The 25658-nt window shown below is 41.1% G+C and overlaps 1 protein-coding gene across 2 annotated transcripts in view; it reads right to left on the reverse strand.

Annotated features, from left to right (window-relative positions):
- Fhl1 (four and a half LIM domains 1) overlaps positions 1–9435 on the reverse strand; it is a 55642-nt gene extending 46207 nt beyond the window's left edge. The window contains exon 1 of one of the 2 annotated variants that reach the window (XM_048335914.1): positions 9331–9435. The gene's annotated coding sequence lies outside the window, so the exon portion shown is untranslated. Of the gene's footprint in view, positions 1–8936; positions 9059–9330 lie in introns of those variants that run through there. The other variant, XM_048335913.1, reaches the window with a different exon arrangement.
- Positions 9436–25658: the final 16223 nt, after the last annotated feature.

Below are 25658 nucleotides of genomic sequence, written 5' to 3' on the forward strand. Positions count from 1 at the left end.
TAACTGTAAACAAAGACTAACTCCTTTATGTATACATTTGATTCAAACTTTCACTGCTATATATTAGCTTGTAAGCTTGGAGCTTGACTTCCTAGTGTGATTAGATGTGCTTAGTACATTAGAAAATTCTCCTTAGTTCTTTCTTTTACAATGGAAGAACTTCTTATGAACCAGAAAGAAGTGGATCTAGGGTATGAAATCTTGCCTTGATCCAGGAATCTAGAGGTACAGAAATCTTTGCCAGGCTGCTTAAAGGGAGTATGTAAAGGTAAATTTAAAACCTTGTGGATAGTTGCTTATAAAGTCTTGTCATTAGAATGTCTATGGAACAATTTGCATCTTAAAATTCACTTAACATTTTGTGATCAAATAAAATATAGATTTGACAAGGAGCAAAGTGGTGACAAGGAAGGCTTATTGTTTTGATTATTCCTTTCTATTTCTTAGTTTCACTTTATAAGTCCACATGAATCTTCTGTCTGTGCCTTTTATGTCAATAGGTATAAAATGAGGTACAAATGTATCTTAGGAAAAACAGTTTCCATATGAAATATATGATATATTATAGAAAGCTGGGAAGAGTGGGCTTTTTACTGATTATGCATATACTCATTACCAGGCAGTGATGAAGAACAAAAGTGACACCACCTCTAGAAAAGGGTACGACTTTTCTCATTTGTTCAAATTGTACACCCTTGACAATGACTACTCATATCATTTTTTCTCAAACCTTTAGCATTTGCTAGGACCCTGACCATAAAAAAATTAGTTTTGTATTCTCAAGTATACATGTATTCTGAGCCTATGAAAACTCGACACATATTTTGTTTTACCTATTCTGTCAATGATATTTCCCTATAGAATTGACACCAACTCTTCTCACTTCACCCCTGCCTTACAGGTCAGTTTCTCTGTTCAGCCAAAGGTAAAACAGACATAGCAAGGGTTATCATCAACACTGAAAAATAGGAATAAGGGTAGATTACAGGACAGATGAATGTGCTAGAAGCATGTGATTAAACTGGGAGCCTGAGAAAAGTGGGCACAGTGAGATGGGCTCTTAAAAAAAAACTTGAGAATGAAGCCACACACAAAGGAAACACAAAGAGTTGAGCCACATAGAGACAAAAAAAGTGAAGAATGCAGGGGGAGGGACCTAGTGCACTTTCTTTTTGGTGTCAAATTAAACATGTGTAAGTGTGTGATGTGTGTGAGAGTGTTTTAATGACACTGCACAGCATATGCTTTCTACTTAGGTTTTGAAAGAGATGCAACCTTCAAAATCTCCTACAATTTCAAGAAGCACCTCATTTTATAAAGAGAAAAATACTTGTCATGGAGGAAAAAAAACCTAAATGTGGTCTTCCGGATTGCCCTGTCTAAAGAATTAAAGTCCTCTTTTCTTTTCTTTTTTATACCTATAAACATACTAGGTATGTCATGAGACTTGACCCATAGGCCAGGGGAGTTATGCTGAGGGCTAGATATAAGCAATAGGGGCCGGGAATGTGGCCTAGTGATAAAGTGTTTGCCTAGCATACATGAAGCCCTGGATTCGATTCCTTAGCACCACATATACAGAAAAGGCTGGACCTGGCGCTCCGGCTCAAGTGGTAGAATGCTAGCCTTGAGCAAAAAGAAGCCAGGGACAGTGCTCAGGCCCTGAGTTCAAGCCCCGGGACTGGCAAAAAAAAAAAAAAAACAAGCAAGAGGCTCCTCATCACTAATGCTCAACTTCAGTTCACCATAAATTGAAAAACTCCTGTATTGCACACAAGTAGTTTTTGATCATCTTCTAAAATTAAGAAATATTTGAACTTTTGTTACTCTTTACTACCACTACTATATTTCCACCATAAAAGTTTGTTCTTTTGAGGGCTAGGCCACCAAAAACTTCTTGACATTGAAGACTGTCCAATTGGGAAATACAAGCTTACCTGTGTGTCAAGAAGACCTAAATATTCGAACTGGAAAAAAAATTGAAACCAGAACTATGATATTACTACATTCTAATATCTTCAGTCAGTAGCTTGACAATACTGAGCCTCAGTTTCCTCATCTATAAAATGAAGGGAAGGATGAAATACTGACAACTCATTCTAGTAGTAAAATTCTAGGAGTCAAGTTGGACAAAGAAATCTGCAGGCACCACTGTTAAGTTTCTTTAGCAGGCTTACCAGGAGGCCATAGACTAGTTCTTTAACTCCCTGGCAGCTTTCTTATTTCACTCACATGTTATGATTGCAACTTTATCTAGAGATGCAGCAATCATTCAAAAAAAATCTTAGTTTTTTAACTGAAGTTGACTTGTCTAGTATTAAAAATTACTACATTTTCAGAAGACATACAATATTCTGTCACTAGTTACTTGGTGGTAAATTATACATGTTTTTTACTTTATTGAGACTTGTCTATAACTTCTGCATTTCCCTGCAATGAAAAAGCACCACTTTCATCTACAAGATGTCTCAAGTCTACTCTAAAATTAGAGTGGGGGCTGGGATGTAGCTCAGTGGCAAAGTGCTTGCCTAGCAAGTACAACGTCCTGGGTTCGATCCCCAGTACCAAAAAAGAAAAGAAAAGAAGAAAAATAAAATTAGAGTGGGGCTGGGGATGTAAGTAAGTAGAACACTTGCCTAGCATACATGAGGACCTGGCCTTCATCCCTTACACCCCCAAAATAAAATCACTGAAATGTGAGGGGAGCAAAACCGGGCAGTATAACTATGAATGCCTGAACACAGTGGTTGATTATCCAAGTAGTTGATTGCTATATTCAGAATCAGGACATTATTATTATACTCAATCTATGGCTCACAATCCTATGTGGAAATCAAACCATGCACTTTATCTAAATAATAGTTCTCTTTTCCCAGCATGCTGGCCCTTGAGAATCATGGTTAAAATTCCTTTTCAATTTAAAGTAAATGAAATGAAACACAAGGTCCTTTTTCTGCTCACACATAAAAAAACACTTCTCAGACAAAATGATTGTTATTGGTCTGTTCCTCTCCTCTTGCTATGCTCTAAGACAAAACACATCAAAAGTTAAAATAAATATTTAGCTGTCAAAATAAAACACCCTCATATGGCAAACACGAGTATGAATTTGATGACTGTTTATTATAAAAAGAACTCCCACAGCAAGCTGATGTTTAAATTGTGTAAAAGAGGACAAAACCAAACGATGTCATTATTGACTTCTACAAGAATCCTAAGAAAAGTAGAAGGTGAGATGCTGAAAGGATATAACACAGGCAACGTTCAGGTTCATGGCTATCAAAGCACTTCTAAAAAACCCAGGAAGGCTAGAAAATGGAAGTTTTCCCAATTTATAATCCATGGCACTTTGCATAGGTTTTTACAATATTGAATTCAAGTCTCATCAGTTAAGAAAAGTGCAGAAATTAACCTCCTTATTCTCAACCAGAACACAACAAAATCCATTGTGAACACATATTACTTCTGAAATTACCTTTTTACCTAGGACCAATTGCTCTCCTCTCTTTACCAGGCTCCTGTACTTACCATCAACAGAACAAGACACAATGACATTGGCTTAATCCAATTCAAATCCTAAAACTGTCACTTGCAAATTTTCTAGTCCCTCACTCTCATCTGAAAAATGTACACCCTAGCCTTTCTGAATCGTTGGTGAGGATCAAATCAGATAAGGGAGGTAAATTCAACTAACATACTTCTTAGAACTAGAGTAAATGGTCATTTCGTGTTGGTGTCCTTTTTCCTCCCTAGTTCTTACAGCTCACTCAAAGTATGAGCAAATTTAAACATTCATGGTTTTAATTACTCTCAAGCAAGTTCAATGATATATAGGACATTCAGTAATTTTCATTTTGTTAAGCAAATTTTGAATGGTGTATGCCACAAGGGAGACAGTATGAAACCATGCTCACAACCATGAACTTTGGAGAAATAAAATCCTCACCTCCCTGAGCCTGGTTCCTCATTTATAAAATAAAGAGAATATATAATGTATGCAAGTGCTAGGCACAGAGTGATATAAACAGCATTTGTTATTACTCTACTCAGGTTGGTGTACAGGAAATAGTAATTTTTAAGACTAATCAAATGAGCTCAGCAAACTACTCTGTCGCATGAGTACACCGTTATTGTTCTCTACTGTCCTAAAGTTGTATTTTGTAATGGAAATCAAATCAAGGTCAGCAGCCATATTACTGAAACTTCAGGCTGGATATTTCTTGCTGCCTACAACATTCTTCACTGTACATTCTAGACTAAGCAGCATCCCTTACCTCTACCACCTAGATGCCAGTCAACATATCTAGCAAAAATGTCTCTTGGACATTGTCGAATGACTCCTGTGTGACAAACTCCTGAGGGCCTAGCACAGTTCATAAACAGGTAGATTCGCCAAGATCTCAGGAAGTAGTCTGGAAGAAAAATCAAAGGATTACTCAAACTACTATGCAATGCCATTTAATACTTGGTGGGCTTCTTCATCCATGATTATCTGTACCTCAAAGTTATCACAGAAAAATAATTTAGGGGGCGGGGGACAGTTTGCCATCAGAGGATGTTTAAACCATCACACCATAACTTATAAACCATATTACACTTGCCTTGCAGAACCTATTGGAAGTTGGTTCCAGGACCCCCTCTGCAGATACCAAAATCCAGATGATCAAGTCCCCTTATATAAAATGGCATATTATTTGCATATAACCCCCACACATATTCCTGTATTTTTAAGTCATCTCTAAATTGTTCATGATACTCAATCTAGTATAAATGCTATGGGAATAGTTTTTATTGCTATATTGTGGAAGGAATAATGACAAGAAAAAAAAATCTCTTTAGCCAGGTGCCAGTGGCTCACATCTGTAATTCTAACTCACTTTGAATCTGAGAGCAGAAAGATCACAGTTTGAGGCCAGTACAGGCAGAAGAGTCTGTGAGATCCTATCTCAAATTTAACTAGCCATCATGCGCTGAAGGCTCACACCTGTAATCCAGCTATTCAGGAGGTTGAGATCTAAGGATCATGGTTAGAAGCTAGGCTGGGCAGAAATCCCATGAGACTCTTATCTCCAATTAACCACTCAAAAACCAGAAATAGAGGTATGGCTCAAAGTGGTAAAGTGCTAGCCTTGATCAAAAAGAGCTCAAGGACAGCACCTAGGCCCTTGAGTTCAAGCCTCACACTGACCAAAAAATTACTAGCAAAAAACAGGCTGGAGGCATGGCTCAAGTGGTACAGCACCTGCATAGTAAAGCAAAGCCCAAAGTTCAATTCTCACTACCGCCAAAAAAGAAAGTCTGTAAATAATTAATTAAAAAAATTTAATATCTTCAAATCTTAGTTGATTAAATCTGAGGACAAAGAGAGTCAACTGTATTACCCTCCCCCAAAGTATATCTTAGTTGGGAAGGTGAGAGAAAATTTATTAAATGACTCACTCTCTGCATAGCTGAAGCATTTTTAGTACCTATACATTTAATATGATAGTGTCCATAAAAGACTACAGACACCTCTTGATTTTTGACAACAGATTCCTTATCTATTTTTTCTTTACAACAACCAGACCCAAAAGGCAGGAGCCATTTCATATCTTCCCAGCACCTAGCACAAGAGCCTCCAACATAGGAGGCAACTCATTAAATACCTGTTTAATAAAGAAATGGCCATATATTGTGTTTAGTACTCTGCTGAGAAAATAAAGAGAACCTTTCTTTGCTCTTGTCTAAGGAGAGCTCAAAGAAAAAGTCTTTTAAAACAATTACAATCACTCCATTCACTCCAAGTTCAAATAACTTAGTAGTTTAATTAGTAACAACAAAAGAAAGTATAGGCAAGAGTTGAGGAAAGCAGCCAAATAGATAAGGCTTTAAAATTTAAGCAAGCAGGAACATTTGTTCAACTCCCACAAGGTTATAAAAGCTAATGTTGTTGGCACGAAGTGGGGGAAAGGGAGGGATGTGGGCAAGAAGGGAACCAGGAGGTAGAGTTGGAGAACAGGGATCGTCTTTGGAGATTAGCTGCCATTCCTTCCACAAACTATTTTTTAAGATGACCAGACAGGAAATGGAGCTGTGGCTCAAGTGGTAGAGTACTAGCCTGGAGCTGAAATTCTCAGGCACAGCGCCCAGGCCCAGACAGAGTTCAAGCCCCATGACTGAGGAAAAAAACCAACCAAACAAATAAGATGCCCAGACTTTAGAAAATGAGTTTCTCTCACATGAAAGCTTACAAAACACTTTTCAAATGGATATTGGCAAAAAAAATCACAAAAATAACAAGTCACATATTTTTGTTAATTCCTAACATTTCTTCATCATTTCCTTCCTATCCCAGAGAAGGAACAGGTTCTTGCAAAGCTAGATAAAAAACAATCCATTAACTCCTTTGTCTAAAGTGGAACTTAAGATCCACTATTTACCAATCTGCTGCTCCTTGTAAAATATTTTAGCTTTTCTTAATCTCCCAGAGCTGAGAACTGAACTCAGTGCCTTGCCAGTCAAGTGTTCTTCCACTGAGCTAAATCCCAAACCCAGATTTTATCATTTTAATCACTCTGTTCCTTGGAGGGAAAAATAAGGCTTAAATTATATCGTAAAAATAATGTGGTTTTTCTGATTGTGGCATGCGTACACAATAGACATCATATAAACGTTAGAAATGGTACACACAATAAATAAATGCATTTTCATCTATCTTAGAAACCCAAACTCTATTTCCAGTTTAAAATTTTTGGTAAACACCGTCACTATCTTGTCTAGTGATGTATTCATTTAATATAAATTAGCTCCAATGCACAGGCAGGTTTCACTCCAAAATCTAGACTTGCTTGGAAAAAAAGAAAACTAGTCTCCTCCAGAGATTAAATGTGGAAATGGTAGCTTAACATTTCTAAAATCGTATATGGTCACAGCATCCATAGGCTAGTCTTAGAATACTTATTGTGAGATGGTTTGCACAAATCATGGCCTATTTGACCAACTTCCTGTTGCATTAAGATTATATTTGTCCTTAAAAATGTTAAATAAGCATTCTTAAAGACTGAAGGTAAAGCCTAGATTGGAACCTTATGCAACCAAATGGAAAAGCTTTATAGTCCCACCACATAAAAGGCTGATGTCGTTGTAATATGTATTCTTCTTAAGCAAATATGAGCCGGATTTTCCAACGCAAGGCTACCATCCCAGACTCCCTCTGTTTTTCTGTGTAAAGAATGGGGAGGAGCAGTTCTTTCTAATGAGCTGGGTTGAGAAAAACTTAAGAAAATTCTGAGGGATTCGTCATTGAAACTCATGCCATTCCACAAACATTCACATTTCCAAGGAACACACATTTGCATTGAACCTATCTTAATCAAGATAATGAAAATGAAAGATTCTTGGCAACATGCTTGCCCTACATTTGATAACCAAGAGAAGTATACAAGCATATTACAACATGATGGCTCCAATTAGGAAAGCCAATCTATTGCACAGTCAAACCAAAGGAGGCTTAGATAAGTCTCAATGGAATAATTTAAATAAACAGTATAGGGGATTTGCAGCAAAGACATACATTTATCGTACTATTTCTTGTCTTCTAAAAGGCAAGCAAAAATGCTACGAGTATGTGTGTCTTGCCTTTCAGGAAATCTAAAAACCAAAGCTGCAATCCTGTTAATTTATCTTGTTTTCTCCTTTTCCAGGTGTGTCCCTAGGACAGGGTTTTTATTGGAAGGAGTAATCTAAACCAACTGAGAAACTTGCAAGATTGGAAAATAATCTAAGTTTGGACATGTACCACACAGTGTGTCTCTCTTAGCCTTGGTGATTTTTCAGAACTCTACCTAGTTGTGGAATAGTAAGAGGCCGAAAGAAATGGAAAAGGAAGAGAAACTTCGAAAGCAGAAACCATTTTTCCTGTGCCTGGAACAGAAGACACCTGGTGAGGATTTGAAGCTTTCTAAGATGGAAAGGTCACACCTTGCAATTCTGAAAATGCACCCTGTACGGTACAATCGTAGAGCTAGAACCTTCCTCTGGCTTCTTTAGGTTCCACAATGGATCTAAAAGTCCCCAGTCTCCCCACCCCCGTTCTCCAAACCCCTGCCACTGGTTCACTGAGAAGAAATGGTGGGCCCTCCCGACCCTCATTCTTTGCACTGTCCCTCCATCATCCTTCCCCTTTTCCCTCTCTTTCTACCCCCAACCAGCATTCTAGACCCCCAAACCGCTTGGGTCTTTCCACCTCTACTCCATCTTATTCCCTGTCTACCACCCCTGTAGAACCAAGCAAGGCAGGTCCCCCACCTTCTCCCTCACCGAGGGCCGCCATCCTTGATGGGAAAATCAAGGGAGCCCTTGAATTCCTCTTCATCCGATCTAGACACACACACACACACACACACACACACACACACACACCCCCAAGTCCACATGGGATTAAAAAAAAAAAAGGTGCTCGCACCTCACCCCACCCTCACTGCCCACCATCCTCGGTGGGGGAAACCGATGGCCCCTCCCTCACTCCCACCCCCTACCATCCGCCAAGAGGAAAACATAGAGAGCCTTCATTTCACTCTTGACTCCCCCCCCCCCAACACACACATACACCTCTGCCCCATTCCATGCAGTCCCAGACGGTGGTAAGAGCCCTGAGGAGGCCCAAGTACCCACCCCAGGGAACCCCCGTGTTTCTGCTCCTGCACCTCGAAGCCCAAGTCGGGGCGCCACCTCCCCCCACCCCCACCCCCGCTCCGCCGCGGCAAGGCTGCCGAGAGTAAGCTCGCAGGTACCCAGCCCTGGGAAGGCGGGCCGTCCCGGCCCTTCGCGTGCCCGGGGGAGCGGCTGTGGGGGAGCCGCTGTTTCGTCGGGAGATGGGACTTGGGGAAGCGAGGCGGCAGGGCGCCACACACGCACTCTTCCACACGCGCACACACGCGGAGAGAAAGCAGGCTTACTGCTGAGGGATGCTGGCCGCGCAGCTGTCTTGGCGGCGGCGGTGACCGCTGCCTCCACGGCGGCCGAAGCGCGGCGGTGGCGGTGGCTGCGATGGCCGCAGCGACGAAAACCTACTGAGCCCCCTCAGCGGGGTGGTGGATGTGGAGCGCGCGAGGGGCGTGAGGGGAGGGGCGCGAGGGGAGGGGCACACGCGGGAGAGGCGGGGAGGGGGGGATAGGGAGGGAACGCACGCGCGCGCGGGCGGACGCAACGGGCTCAGGGCGGGGGGGGCGGGCCGCGCGCCAAGCTACGCTTTGCCTCCGAGAGGTGGGGGCTGCGGTGCCAGCGCGCGCGCTCAGCCCGGAGCTGCCTGGGCTGGCGGGGGGGGGAGGGAGGGGGCGCCTCGCCACGCACCTGGCAACCACCGCGTGCCTGGTCCCAGGAGAGGCCCGGCTGTGCTCAAGGCGCGTGCGCGCGGAAGGTGGCTGCAGAAAAGCTGTGGCCGGCGCTTCCCTGAGGAGCCGCTAGCAAGTGGAGGCGGGGAGGGGGGCGGGCCAGGGGTGCTCCGGGCCCCCTCCCGCGCTGCAGGCCTTCGCCGCCGGCGAGGAGTCACGAGTCACTGCAGACAGCCCTGGCCTGGACCGACGAGGTGGGAGCGACAAAGACAGAGCCAGGAAAGGTGGCCTCCCGCCAGGCCAGGGGGCCTTGGTAACCTGACCACTCGCTGCAAAGCGGCGCACGTTTGGGGGGCACCCCGATTGCGGAATGCCATGTTCTGAGGGGTTTGGGGAGAGCCATCAACCACCCTTCCCTTTTCATAATAAGCGGAGAACGCTTTAAAAAATAAAACCCCCTTCATCCCTAAGCCCTAAGTGTGGCATCACGCACACCATCACAGGTCTTTGCACCACGCCGAGAGCGCTAATAGCAGAGCGGCGCATGGCGACTCATTCATTCAGGGGACCTTGAGTGTACGGAGCCCTCGCCGCAGGTGCCAAGGGCAGTGCCAGGCGCCGGGGACACAGGGCACGCGCCTTGCCTCGTGAGCTGCTGAAGACAACCAATGTTTTAAGTTTTAAAAAAAATCACATTTGGATAAAGGTGATCGCGATAAGAAGGGGGGGCAAACAGTGTAGGGTTTATAAAGAAGAGGACAGCGTTTATGTGGAACCCTGAAAGATAAGAAAGAAGCAACAATGTAAGGAACCAAGGACCCAGGCGCCGGTTCTCGCGGTAATAATCCTAGCTACCCTGGATGCTTAGATCTGAACCTCGCGGTTTGGCGCCATCCCTGGCACGCAAACCTGTGAGGCGCTATGTCCCATTAACCAACAAAAAAGAGAGGCTGCTGGAAATGGAGGCATGGCTCCGGTGCTGGAAAACCTCCAGAAATTAATAATTTTTTAAAAAGAGCCTCAAGAAGCATTGTAGTTTGATCTTTTTAGATCGCAAAAGAAGTCCCACTGCATGTTACCTAGGAGGACAGGAAGTCAATGTATGCCCTAGCATGATGGGAAGACACTGATCAGCTACTCTGAAGTCCTGTGCTAAACTGGAAAGAATTGTCCAAGAGGCACCCAAAAGGGAAACTTCCAAACAGAGGACCTTGCAGGGAAACTAATGGTACTCAATCTGTATATGATTCATTCCTCCCAAGTGCCCTTCCTATATCCTTTCCTTCCTTCCCACCTTCATTCCTGTCCACCTCTCTGCTCCACTCCTTCCATCTTTCCTCCTCTTCCCTTCTGAAGATATTCATGATGCTGCTACAAGGTGCAAAGTACCCAGTCTCACCATCTACATAGCCCAAGTCTGCACGCCAAGCCAGCCCTGTGCTCTTAACATTTCACCTCCTTAGATTGAGACTGAGCATCTGGAGGTCATGGAAACACATTGTTCCACTTAAAACATGCAGGGGTCTGTGGTGTTGCTCAACAAGCACAACTGGTAAGAGGAAAAGGATCACTCCAAATGGGACCTTGTGTACTACACTACCCTAAATTAAATACACTCAAATCAAATGGTGTATTCCCACACCCAATCATTTAATTTTAGGAAGCAAAGGATCATGAAGAGAAGGATCTTCAATTTCAGCAGAATTTCATGCCTTCTTGGAAGGAAATATAGAACATTTATCAGCACAGAGAGGAACTGAGTTGTTTTCCGTATTTTTTTTTCAAAAACCACCCTTAGAAGTACTTTAATGGTATGTCAGTAGTAGAACATTTACCCAGTATAACTCTTGGATTCCAGCCCTAGCACTGGGGGAAGTACCATTAGGACTGTAATTCTATGTTACCAAAAATACACTATAGCAGGCCGCTGCTGGCTCATGCCTGCAATCCTAGCTACTCAGGAGGCTGAGATCTGAGGATCACTTCGATGCCAGCCTAGGAAGGAAAGTCTGTGAAACCCTTATCTCCAAGTAATCACAGAAAAAGCTGAAAGTACCACTATGGCTCAAGTAAAATAAAAAGGAACTCAGGGACAGTATCCACGCCCAGAGTTTGATTCCCAAGACAGGCAAAAAAATATATTTTTTCTTTTGTCTTTCTTCCCCATGGTTTTACCCCTGGTGTCACTGTAACTGATTTTGGTACCCTGGGTATTGTATGTGCATTTATAGTAACTAGGGAAGGCGAAGGGAACATCAAAATGGAGACACAAAGGGTAAAGGGGGAACCAATGCAACAGCAATACTTACAAGACAATTTGCTATAAACCAACTGTAAAACTAGGAAGGAGTGAATTGGGGAGGGAGAAAGGTGGGAGAAAAATGAGAGGGGAGGTAACAAGCTTAATAAGAAATGTACTCACTGCCTTACGTATGAAATTGTAACCCCTATGTATATCACTCTGACAATAAATTAAGTAATTATTATAGAGCACACCGTTTACACATATCATTTTATTTACTCTCAAATGAGGCCCATTTCACAAAAGGACAACTTTGGTGTCCAAATTTTTTATTTAAAAAAAAAAGCAGTGTAGCTCTAAAGTCCATACTCAAAACCATTACTGTACTTCTGAAACATGAAGGTTTATCCCTTGTATCAGGACCATTGCTTCTTTTGGGTAAGTCATTTTCTTTTCAAGATGGCTCGAAGTCCTTCATCTGACTTTCCCCTGCCATTTCTGACTATCAAGTATCCCCTTCTATAAAAGAACTCGCATGTTCAAGCATTTGACCCATTTCGTGATTATCAAGCAACCTGACAAGTGAGAAGCCCAACATAATAATCTTATCTTCCTCTTCTTTCTACTCACACTCTGTGGGTATCACCTGAGAATCATACTGTATCACACACACACACACACACACACACACACACACACACGTCATCACTATAGTTCCTTCTGCCTAGAAAACCATGCCAATTATGTCCCAGCCATCTCTACCTTTCACGAGTTTCTCAGTCTCAGTAGATGGAAAGCCAAACTCACTCTGCCTGTTCTCATTCTTACCTCCTCCTGTCTCCATTGCCACCCTAAGATACCAAAAGTAAAAACTTCGGTTACTTTTGACTTCTTCACATCCAATAGGCTACCAAGTTCTATAAATTCCACTTCTGAAATACTGAAACCTCAGGCAGAATGCATGGTTCCCCTAGCACCTGGTTCTTGCTATTAGCACAACATAACCAGGTGATTTATTGAGTCAGAGACTCCACAAAGCAGACAATATAATATGATTTTCCTGTTTATAACTCCAGTTCCTTGGAAATAGTAGTCCCCAAATTAATAGTTCTTTTATCCACTTTCTCTATAAAGAAATACTGGTCATTATCTGCAAAATAAACTTCCATGTATCCAACACTCAGCTTAAATAGTGTCAACACGTGATAGATTTCATTTTATTTAGAGCCCTACCTATTATCTCCAATTCACACCCGCATACCGGATATTTTAAACCAAATGAAAATAATCCTGTCAGTTTATCAAGAAATAATTCAGTGTATATTGCTAAAACACAGGAGTTTTCTTCTTTTCTTTTTTTTTTCACTACTGAGAATTAGACTCAGGACCTTCCACTTGCTAGGTAGGTGCCCTACCACTTGATCCATGCCTTGTTTTTCTTTTATTTGGTTAAATAAAAAGTGTCTATTTATAGCATCTTGCACTCTTCCTGGAGTCAGCCTCTGACCTCCATCATAATATCTCCACCTTCAGGGTAGCTGGAGTTACAGATATGCATCACCAACCTTAGCCTAATAATCTTCTGTTTTTCATTTGTTTGTTTTGGCATAAGCACAATACCTAAGAGCAGTTAGCTAAAATTTCTTAAGACCAACAAATAGAATTCAGATTTCCCCCAGATGTCTCCCAAATATTCTTATTTCTTTATTCCAACCAGTATGTTTTAAGGCTTATTTATCATATTTAGCTATTCTGTTTTTTAACTAATGGTTCTTGAATGGATACATGTGTGAACAAACAAAAATCTACCTTCTCTTTCATTTTTTTCCATAGTCTAAATTCTACTCGTTTTACAAAAACCCATTTATCTGATGCCACAACCTGTTCAAAATCTTCTCTAATACCTTAAAGTAATCTTTCCCAGCCAGATGCTCATGGCTCATGCCTGTCATCCTAGCTACTCAGAAGACTAAGTTATGTAACTCACATTTCTAAGTCAACCGGAGCAGAAAAGTCCATGAGACTTTTTTTTTTTTTTTGCCAGTCCTGGGCTTGGACTCAGGGCCTGAGCACTGTCCCTGGCTTCCCTTTGCTCAAGGCTACCACTCTACCACTTGAGCCACAGCGCCACTTCTGGCCTTTTCTGTTTATGTGGTGCTAAGGAATCAAACCCAGGGCTTCATGCATGCAAGGCAAGCACTCTACCTCTAAGCCATATTCCCAGCCCCTCCATGAGACGTTTATATCCAATTAATCAGGAAAAGCTAGAAGTGGTGGTGTGGCTCAAGTGGTAGAGCACCAGCATACAGTGAAAAAAATCAAGTAAATGAGTAAGGCCCTAAGATCAAGCCCCAGTAATTGCACATGTAAAAAATGATCTTTCATTTTCTATAGCATTTTTCATAAACCTTTCTTGTGCTTTTGACATTAATCTTGAAGTTAATATTTTGTGAATTTCCAGGTGCTTGAAGGCAAGTAAATGTCTTACTAGTGTGCATCTATTGGCACCAAGCATAGGCTTTGCTCATATTGGAAACCAGAGTATTGTTTCTAACTGAATGGAATTAATAATCCAGATAACCATCCATAGTGTCCTATGACTCCCTCAGATATAGTCCAAGAACCATTGCAAACAAGGGTTTAAGGCAGAATTGGCTTCCTGTTGGTTGTGCATCACAAGGCAAGTTGTTCCCTTGCTCCATAAAATAATTTTGAGAACTTGTGTACCGCTCCCCACAAATTGCAAGTTGGTAACTAAGGTTCTTCATCCCATGTCCCAATGAAAAAGGAATTACAAAAGGAATTTGATACTTATTTTTATAGAGAGTAAATATACACATTCTAAAGAAAAATGGTTATGTCATATTTCTGAGTGTCTCCAGATGAAACTAAAAGAACAATATCCTATATCCACAGCCAGGTATTTAAATATACAATTAACTATTTTACCAATTGGAAATTTTACCTTCTTCCTTTTTTTCTCCTTAAACTCATAGATCCATTCACTTCTACAACAAAATTTTGTCTTACTGTAACATATTTCTAAGCATATAAGTCTCTTTTTTGTTCATTCAGTGTATTTCTCTACAAAACTACATGCACACATTAATTTTTTAAAATCTCCTCTCACCACAAAGCCTATACGTTTAAAAATATTAATAGAGCTATCTCTACTATGCAATTAGTAAAAAACACATATTTTATAAAATATTTGAAAAATAAAGTAATTACATAGGAATTTTTGGAAATATATTTTTTAGAGATGGGAGAAATAATTTTCAATTCATTCATGCATTTGTGGATAAGCATTACTTTTATTGGAGAAAGGAAAAGGTAAGTATCGTGCTTCTTCATTTACTTCTTAAAACTATCAGGACTCAAAAGCTTTTTTCACATACATTTGCAGGTTTTTTTTTTCTCAAGACATTGTCACATAATCCTTGTGCTTCTTCTGAGTTATATACCAAAAATCCCGCTGGGATCTATCATCAAGCATTAATTTTAATGATTTATTGGCTGACAATTCCATTAGATCCTTCAGCAATTTTGTTGCAGGCAAAGAATAGGAGCCCACTTGTGTTGCAAAAGGTCTCGTTATGTGGTGATTAGGGTCATTTGTTTTTCCAAACCAATACTTTTATTTTGCCTTACCCTTTTGTCACCAGGAAGTTTCTCTCCCCTGGGGCGAAGCACCAAAAGCAGATTAGCAGCTGAGGAAGAGGATTGTGTTTCTTTTTTAAATGAGAGGAGGGCTAGGGAAAAAGAAAAGGCTGGAAAGGAGAGTGCACCTGCCTAGGAGACTGGTCTCAAGGAGATGAAATTGAAAGAAGTCCAAGGAAAGTCTCTTTCATGTCTTTACAACTGAATGGGCCCACAGAATCCTGGCAATTCTTCAGGTGTCCCCAGTGAGATACATACCCTAATGTGGCTTAATTTACCATACCCCAGTTTCCACATCTGCATTTGGATTGTTTGATAGATGTAATTAAATTACATGCCACATGTAGAGTACCTAGCATATTAGACATATAGTTAGGTGTTCAGAAAAGGTTATATTCCTTCTCCATTTTTCCACCTTGACATTGTTTTTCTACACATGGACAATTAGTTGTCTTTTTTATGTCTAGTTTTTTTAAATAAAGGTTATGTGACTTAGCCAAGGCATGTGAAGTTTGAATTTTTAATTAGGAAATTGTTCCATGTATTTTATAGCTTTCAGATACTTTTAAAGAATAAAAACATTAATAAAATAGCAAACTCATACTTCCACCACTCTGAATTAACAAAGATTAGCAGTTCATATTATTTCCAATTTCTCTTCTGATCACTGAAAGAAGATAATATTACAGGTTAAATATTGAAGATTAGCCACTATCTCCAGTCCTACCCCTTTTCTCTCCTAAGTCAACCTCTAGTCAGACTTGGTTTGTTTTGTGATGTTATATTTAATATACATCTGTGGTACCATCAGTATATACCATTCTGCAACTTATTTTTATTCACCAGTTTGACTCAATATTATAGCTTTAGACCTCTTTTTATCTCCACACCCCAAGTGTTGAGAGTTTAGAAGCTTTTGTATTGCAAAGCATTGGTTTCAGGAGGCCCCTCAGATACCAAAATCCACAGATGCTTAAGTTTCTTTTATAACGTGGCATAATATTTGCATGTGAGCTAGGCAAGACATCTTCATCTGTGTTGTAAGTCATTTCTCAATTACCTGTAATACGTAAATGCTATTTAAACCGTTATTAGGCTGTACTTTAGTGGAGATACTGAAAAGAAGAAAACTCTGGGGCTGGATATGAGGCTCAAGTGCAAGAGCATCAACCATGAGCGGAACAGCCAAACAATGTAAGGCTCGGAGTTCAAGCCCCAGCATGAAAAAGAATAAAATAAGAAGAAAGTTCCGTACATGTTCAGTATAGACAAATGTTTCCCATGTTTTTCAATCTTTATTTACACTTCCATCTATATGTACCTGAATGTACTCTCAAATGTACTCTCAAAATAAAAAAAATAAAAAACTAAGGAAAGCAAGAAAGCTGTTGGGGCTGGGAATATGGCCTAGTGGTAAAGTGCTTGCCTCATATACATGAAGCCCTGGGTTTGATTCCTCAACCCACTTATATGGAAAAATCCAGAAGTGGCTCTGTGGCTCAAGTGGTAGAGCGCTAGCCTTGAGCAAAAAGAAGCTGGGGACAGTGCTCAGAGCCTGAGTTCAAGCCCCGAGTTCAAGCCCCAGGACTGGAAAAAAAAAAGCTATTTTGTCCTTAATCATTCCCTTCAATGGAATTGATGATGTCCTTAAATGCTAAAGCAGATCACATAAAAATGCTCAGAGGAAAAACATCCCTTTTAGGGGAAAAAAAAACCCTCAGTACTGTATGTTATTTCATAGGACCTTTACTTGGATAGATGGAAGTCTTGGCTTTTTAAAATGGTAAATGATTTGAAAAAATTCACTTGTGATGATGAAGTCTAGCTTCGGGGCAGACCTTTACCCAGGCTTCAGCAGTCCCTGAATATTTGCTCTGACAAATATGTACTTAGGCCATGTGTGACATTTTTTCTGATTACTTACTGTTGGACATCTTTTTCTTCTCCGCTAGGGATGCTAAATTTAGATACATTTTTAAGTCTCTGTTTTAATACTGACACAAAAGCCTTCTCTGCTCTTTGATATTTAACAGGCTAATTTGACAGTGGCTTTTCCTATTAGTTCAATTGCGAAATATAGCAGCCGACATGGTGTCTGACCAAAACCAGTTAATTAAACATTCCTTTCCCTTCATTAATATTTCAATCACTCACTGTTAAAGCACAAATAGCACTGTACAAAAAGCAATGCAAAACAAATGCCAGGGCTGGGAATGTGGCCTAGTGGTAGAGTGCTTGCCTAGCATGCATGAAGCCCTGGGTTCAATCCCTTAGCACCACATAAACAGAAAAGGCCAGAAGTGGCGCTGTGGCTCAAGTGGTAGAGTGTTAGCCTTGAGCAAAAAGAAACCAGGGACAGTGCTCAGGTCCTGAGTTCAAGCCCCAGGACTGGCAAAAAACAAAACAAAACAAATGCCATAAACATACTGCTAATCTTATAGTGTAATATTCTGCTATTTTATAATTATTTAAGTACTGAAAGCCAATGAGAAGTGCCAAACATTTGTTTTTCAAAATGTAATTTTGGGGCTTGGAATATGGCCTAGTGGTGGAGTGCTAGCCCTGAGCAAAAAGTGCTCAGGAGCTGAGTTCAAGCCCCAGGACTGGCAAAAAAAGTGTCAAAATATAATTTTGACATCATAGGCTGACAGAGCTTTTTCAGAACTACAGAAGCTGAGGGAGGCCAAAAGACCCACTTTGGCAGAGCTACTTCAGGCTTTGGAAATTTGCCTTGTTTGAAATTAAATCATGTTCATGGAATTATTTTCTTAGTCCAGATAGCCACATGCTGTCTCCCACCCTCTATACTTATGTTCCAAACATGCCCCTCCTGGCTCCTCTCAGCCTGGCTTACCTTTGTACTTAGAGCTGACCCAGTATTAACAGCCATTGAATTCTGAAGTGTTTAGATGATTTGTGTTGTTCTTTGATTAATAGGCTTATCAAAATAGAACCTGCATGGAAGGAAATGAATTCTTGACATTATCTAGGATGAATGATTTAGGAGTGAGAACCATTTGGGGTGATTAGACATATATTTGGAAATAGTGTAGGGTGCTTCTCTATGAAGCTCTTCAGAAAACAGCTCTAGAAGCAGAAGACTGTAACTGAAATTACATCCATTTAAGTGATCACTTTTTTTATTGTGTCTCTTTCTCCCTAAAGTTCTCAGCTCTGTTAACTGCTAATTCAATTAGCATTTGCAAATGCAAATGTAAATGGCCTTGACTCTGTGAGTCTTTAAAAAAAAGAAAGTAGGAAATAATTAACAATGGCTAACTTTTGTGATTCTATATCTTTGTAATAACCTCATGGAGAAGATAATTTATTATCCCATTTCTATTTTTGTTTATTTTTTTTTTGCCAGTCCTGGGGCTTGAACTCAGGGTCTGGGCGCTATCCCTGAGCTTCTTTATGCTCAAAGCTAGCACCCTACCACTTGAGCCATAGAGCCACTTCTGGCTTTTTCTGTTTATGTGGTACTGAGGAATTGAACCCAGGGCTTCATGCATGCTAGGCAAGCACTCTACCACTAAGACACATTCCCAGCCCTATTATTCCATTTTATAGTGAGGAAAGTGAAGGATTAGAAAGGTAAAGCAACTTGTCAAAGGTCCCAGTCCAGCCACTCTGACTGACTCCTCCATGCTTGAATAGACAGACCTTCTATAACTTATGCCAACTGAAGAAACATTGTTTTAGAGATGTTGGATGAGGATTTGCCATTATATAATCATATGGAAGCAGTTTTTAATCACAGAGCAGCAGAATTCCCTTATTCCTGCTACTTTTTATGTCAGTGAATAGAAGGCCTAGAATTCTGAGGGAGACTGAAACTGGAAGTTGTCAGCCTCAGCCCTTCTGTTTTTTCACTGATGCTAGTGTTCAGTTCTCACCAGATATGACCTATAGTGGCTGCTCTGAATCCCATTGGAAGGATTTTTTCCTTAACTGCTGAACTGTTTCAGAGGTCTGAGAATATTTCATATTCTTGCGCACCTGTGCATATGCTCCTGCCTCCCCTGCCCCCTCCGGTCTCTCTCAGCCTCCATACTCATCCTCTTACACCAACACTGGCCCTCCCTCACCCCCACCCACCTTCCCACACCCACACTCTTCATTCTGTTAAGGAACTGGAGGAGAATGGAAAAGGAATAGACCAGATTCGATAGTCAACAGGCCAGGACTGTTTATTGAGGAACAGCGAGGGGCACAGACCTTCCCGCTGGCTTGGAGGTTGTGTGTGTGTGTGGGGGGTGAATTTGGCATCAGGATTATAAGGGGTGTGATCAAGGAGGCAGAGGTCATTGAAAGCGCCACTAGGTCTAGGAAGTTGTTGGCTTTGCCTTTGGCCCACAAGGGATTGTTTGCAGCTAGGCCTAGGTGAATTGCCCTGCCTGCATCCAAAGCAGGTTCTCATATTGAGGTTTTGCCTGGTGTCTGTGTGGGCCTGGGGCAATGGGGGGGTGGTCAATCCTTCTTATTCCATCTTTGGATACCTAGAAAGAATGGGCCTAGAGGGGCTGAGGCAGGTCCTTCCTGTAGGATCTTTGGATACTAAAAAGAATGTGCTGAGAGAAGAGCAACAAGGAGTTAGGAGAACAAAGTAGATTCCCATCACATCCCACATATACCCACCCACCCACAGGGATCCTTCCACATGGACAGTAGCGCCCGTGCGCGCGCGCGCGCGCGCGCACACACACACACACACACACACACACACACACACACACACCACCTGTCAGTCCTCTAAGAGCCAGACAAGGGTCTTGTTCACCACCAAGCAGCAGTATCCCACCTGTTCACTGCTCCTTCCCAGTGTACCTTGGAGAATGGGACACTAATGATCCTGCACAATGGCAGCTTCTCTTCTTCTTTGGAGGCCTCATTGGACAATCAGGCTTGCTCTATTCACCACACAGGTGGTTGAGTTCTCTTGACGTCGCATGTAAACACTAAAGTACTCCTGGCATAGATGGGCTTCATTCCCCTGGCTTTATCCTAATGGTGCCTTGACAAATGAGGCCTACCTAAGGTTTGTTGATGCCGGTCCTCCTAGTCACAGCCTATTTTTGAAGGCTGTTTAGGATCCCTAGACAGTAGTTGTTAGAATATATTAGACATTGCCAGACACCACGCAGATATCCAGGTACAGGAGAACAAAGGAAAAGTTTATTGCCGGCAAAGGGGGCCAGCAAGACCCCTTCTCACCAGGAGAAGTGAGAAGAAGTGCCCTCTATTGTCTGGGGTGACCTATATAAACTAGGAGGTCTTGTAGTTGAGGACCTCGGTGTGGACCTGAACACCAGGGGCTTCATCATGGTGGCCTAGGATTAATGGCTGCTATCCAAATGGTAGATAAGGGGTCCTGCAGCTGCCCAGGCCTGAAGGTCACTCTTAGAGGATCTTGTTGCCTTATATGGTCATAATTGCCCTAAAGGAGTGCCATCTCAATGTAAAGGGGGTGGAGGCTGATTAGTTACTGCCCTCGCTACATGGGCCTAGTGTTGCTCAGGAAGGGAGCATGCTAAAGCTATGGGAGACTGGGCTCTCAGGCTTGTGGTAGTGAATGAATTAAAAGTTACTAATTTACTCACTAGTCTGCCTAGTACTGAGGAGTACTCAAGTAGCAATATTACTAGAACCCCCTTCACAAATCAGAATAAATATTCTGAAGCAGAATAAAATCAAGACCTATGGCCACACTCAATGAGGCCATACATTCCTGGCCCTAGCCTCTTCTCCCAATTCAGCTGCTATAAGCACTTCCTTCTCTCCCCATCCCACATTTGGGCTGTCCCAGGATTGAGCACAATGTACTTATTTCCATTTCAGGGCTATGGGCTTCTTTTCCTTTCTATATCCATCTTTGCCCTAAATCTTCACATGGCTCCTCAAGTCCACTGTCACTACCTTATTTATTTATTTATTTATTTATTTATTTATTTATTTATTTATTGCCTGGGGCTTGGACTCAGGGCCTGAGCACTGTCCCTGGCTTCTTTTTGCTCAAGGCTAGCACTCTGCCACTTGAGCCACAGCACCACTTCCGGCTTTTCTATATATGTGGTGCTGAGGAATCAAACCAAGGGCTTCATGTATACAAGGAGAGCACTTTACCACTAGGCCATATTCCCAGCCATCAGCACCCTATTTAAATAGCACCTCACCCCAGGTGACAGTAACCTTAACCTCTCTGCATCTTCTCAGTGCCTGTAACTATCTGCACAGATTTGCCCATTTGCTGGCGGGTACAAGGGATTCTTGACCCTTTAATCCTCTGTTACCTCAAGTGCCTAGAGCAGCACCTAATACCTAGTACATGCTTACATATCTATTTTTTTCTGTGTAGTTACAGTGCTGAGGATGGACCCCAGGGCACGTACCAGGGTAAATGCTTTAACACTGAGCAACACCACATGCCCTATCAAATACCTGTTTATCAGATGAGTAGGTGATTAAATACTAACTTACTTGTTAGTTGGATGCACAAGTAAATTGCAGATGTTAGTAGGAGAAGGAAGAGACCAAAGAAAGAAACGCTTTAAAGAAATCAGATCTAAATTAGGAGATCCATGTTAGAATGATTCATTACGTATGCATGAGACCAACTTTTGCTTAACTGTGTCTCTTTTAAATTTTCCATCAGCCAATTATATTTTCTAAAAACCTGGGTACATCAATGCAGATGCTATCCAAGGAAGAAAATCCTTTGAAAATGTGGAATAATTAGCCCTTCCTCGGCTTTATCTGTTGTATAAATAGTACTCTTGGCACTGGAGTCCAAACAATTATTGAGAAATTCATAGCTAATTAGCTGTTGACTAACTCTGGCCAGTAACGATTTGTCCAAACCTCAGTCTCCCAAGCTCAGTAGGGGCTAGATGAATCAGCTCAGGACTCCAAGGCCTCCGATTCAAAGGCCTCCTGGGATCAGCAATTGAAGCCACTGAGCAAGTGGAGAGAGGAGAGCCTACCACTCCCAACGCACCACACTTCAGTGTGGGTCTCACATGGCCGACTTCCCCCTCTTTTTCAAGAAAAGTCAGAAATCATGCTTTTTATGTGAAACAGCTTGATTTTTCAATGTTGGCAACTAATTGAGATATTTTTAAAATACTGCAGGGGCCAAATAAAACATGTCTACAGGCTGAACTTGGCTCACAGACCCCAGTCCTGGCTTTCCAAGGTTCATTCCAACTTTTCAAATGCCTCCCGTCTGTGGATTTTCTTTTTAAAAGTTGACACAAAACCTAGATAAACACTTCAAAAATCCAGATTAGAATAGAAACCATTTGGGGATCAAAAGAAAATATTGTCTCAAGTAAAATAAATTAATATGCACTGCATACTTGAATTATAACCAATATACTATAATATAGTTGTTTATTATTTAATTAAGCAGGAAATGAGAAGACATTTAAAGAGGTGTATGCTAGCTGTAATGTTTTAAGGTCAGATGAAGAATGACATGAGACACTTCTCTAGGTGAGAGATTGGTGTGATTTGTGTGTCATGTAAAACCTAAAATCATTCAGGTCATTAACAGCAAAGTCCTCATCATGGCCCGTGAGACAATCTTAATCTCATTGGATCCAATTTTCAGCTCATTACAAAAGGGAAAGTTGAAGAGCCAGCCATGGTAGTTCATGCCTATAATCCCAACCACTCAGGCATAGATCGTAAGGAACACTGTTTAAGGCTAGTCTGGGAAAAATGTTAATGAGACTTCTACCTCAATCAGCAGTCTGATCATGGTGCCTAACACCTGAAATCACTGCTGTGTAGGAAGCTCATGATCTGAGCTTGGTCCTGGGCAAAAACAGGAGGCCCTCTCTGAAAAATAACTAAAGCAAAGAAGGACTGGTGACAGCATAAATGGTAGAGAGCCTACCTACCAGACACTAGACCCTGACTTCATTCCCCAAGACTACCAAAAAAAGAGAGCAAAGATTAATACCAACATACAGGAATTTTCTATCTCCTTTAGAGAAAGAACTATAATTACAGAAATGCCCACTCACCCAAGGAACATATTAAACCCATTAACTATTAGCAGATAAGTTTCTGGGATAACCAAAGTAAGCAATTTCACATGAACATTCCTCTGATAGGATGGGGCTGGCTTACAATTTTTATGATAATATTAAACTCATTACTGAAGTCAATTGTTTCCACATTACCAAAACATACTAATGGAATAATTTTTGTAAGCTACATTACTGGGTAGGCCATTGTAAAACATTGAAACCTTGAAACTAACAACCAAAAACAGTAATAACCTTCGATTTTAAGCTTCAAGACTAGTCATGTGACTTTTTTGTCTCTTATTCAAGATAAAAATTAAGATAAAATTACAAAAACAATTCCATCTATAATAGCATGAAAAGAATAAGATATTCTTTTATTTGTTGTAAGAAATAAACTTAACAAAAAGCTTGTACTGGGCTGGGAATATGGCCTAGTGGTAGAATGCTTGCCTCACATATGAAAAGCTTGTACTCTGAAAAGTTAAAAAAAAAACATATAGAAAGTATAAAGCATTGCAAAGAAATTAAAGAAGACCTTCAAGGAGAAAATATTTAATAGATTCTTAAATTTATATTTAATATATCTACGTTGTGATTATATATGCATATACTGAATTGATGTGCAGTTCAGTACAAATTTTCCACAGTCTTCTTTGCAGAAACAGCAAAGCCAATCTTCCATGGTATATGTAATTGCATGAGACCTTGAATAGTTAGAGCTACTAATAAGGCAAAATAAATTGGGCAGACTCACACTTCTCAATATGGAAACGTACTAAAAAGCTATAATTATTCAAAGTAACTGACATAAGGATACCAATCAATGGAACAGAGTCAAGAACCAATGTACACCTACCATCCCCTGATAAACATCCTCCATTCAATGAGGAAAGAGTCTCTTCAATAAATGATACTGGGACAAGGGGACATTCATATCCAAAAGGATAAACTAGAAGCCCTACTTCACACCATAACAAACAACAAACTCAAATTGGATAAAAAAAATCTAAGAGGAAGAGCTAAAGTAGAAAACTCTTACAAGAAAACATAGAAGTGAACTTTGATATCATTTGGTTACCAGGTAAATAGCTCAGCAAAGCAGTAAATGTGATGGGATTCTTCCACACTTCCGGAAATTAAAGACTTCTCTACCTTATAGACAAGATAAAATACTTTACATTTCAGGGTAGCATGTTAGTTCATGCCTGTAATCACAGCAGTCAGGACACTAATGTAGAACAATCACAGCCTAGGTTATATAGCGAATGCCACACCATTCTGAGCTGTCTAGACTCTGTATTAAAAAGCAAAAAGAAGCCAACAAAGCAGCACTTACCTCAGTATGACAGTTGCTCAGGTCTATAATCCTAGCTATTCAGGAAACTGAGACTTGGAGGATCACAGTTTAAAGCTAACTGTGGCAGAAAAATGTAGCAAACCTCATCTCTAATTAAACAGCTAAAAGCCAGATTGGAGGTGTGGTTCAAGTGGTAGTGCGCCAGCTGTAAGCAAGAAAGCTGAATGACAGCATAAGGCCCTGAGGTAGGTACAGTACTAACACACACACACACACACACACACACACACACACTATATACATGTCATACAATGTATGAGGTGTTCAAATCCCAAATCTGAATTTTCATCTCCATTGTCTCAGCATTTATTGTATAGTATATGTGCATTAATGACTAAAGAGGTATGAAAGTTATGACTAGACTAATAACAAGGCTGCTTCACAGATGAGGCAGCATCCAGGGCCTGGGAGGACAGGAGGATTTGGGCAGGTTGACTTAGGAAAAATCTTCTAGCTGGTGTTGGGAGTGAGCATGAGAGGGGGGTCGCAATGTGCAGCTAGAACATGGAGGTAGGAAGCACCTGTTGCGTTTAGGATGTAGCAATTACTCCAGTGGGTCTGGAGATAAGAATTGAGGTATAGTGAGGTCTTAAGGCAACACAATGGATTTAGATCAGAGCCAGGGGCAGGGGGCAATTACTGAACGCCTCGCCAAAGACTTTGCCTCACTAAGCAAAAAAGAAATGAAAAGCTTTGTTTTTTTCTTCTTTTAATGTTAAAGAGAAGTGGAAGTTTATTACAGAAAAAAAGTACAAAGGATACTCGAGGCAGAGCCCTGAAGATGTTTGAGCAGGGGAGTTACCTAGCCTGGGCTATACTTATTCCCCCCCCTGTCCCGCCCCACCCCCCCACCCACTACCTCTGTCTAGCCTCACCCTTCACTGCGTAACGCCTACTATATACCTCCTCAGGAGAACATCTGAAGCAATGAACCGAGGACTTCAAGACTTCATGCACAGAACAGGCTGAAATGTTAGCACAATGGGAATTAAGAAAAGATCTAAGAACTTTCCACATAGCTGCTCACATGGAACACAAGGAAGAATCCAAATAGC

Source organism: Perognathus longimembris, chromosome 28, assembly GCF_023159225.1.
Source record: "Perognathus longimembris pacificus isolate PPM17 chromosome 28, ASM2315922v1, whole genome shotgun sequence".
NCBI lineage: Eukaryota > Metazoa > Chordata > Mammalia > Rodentia > Heteromyidae > Perognathus > Perognathus longimembris.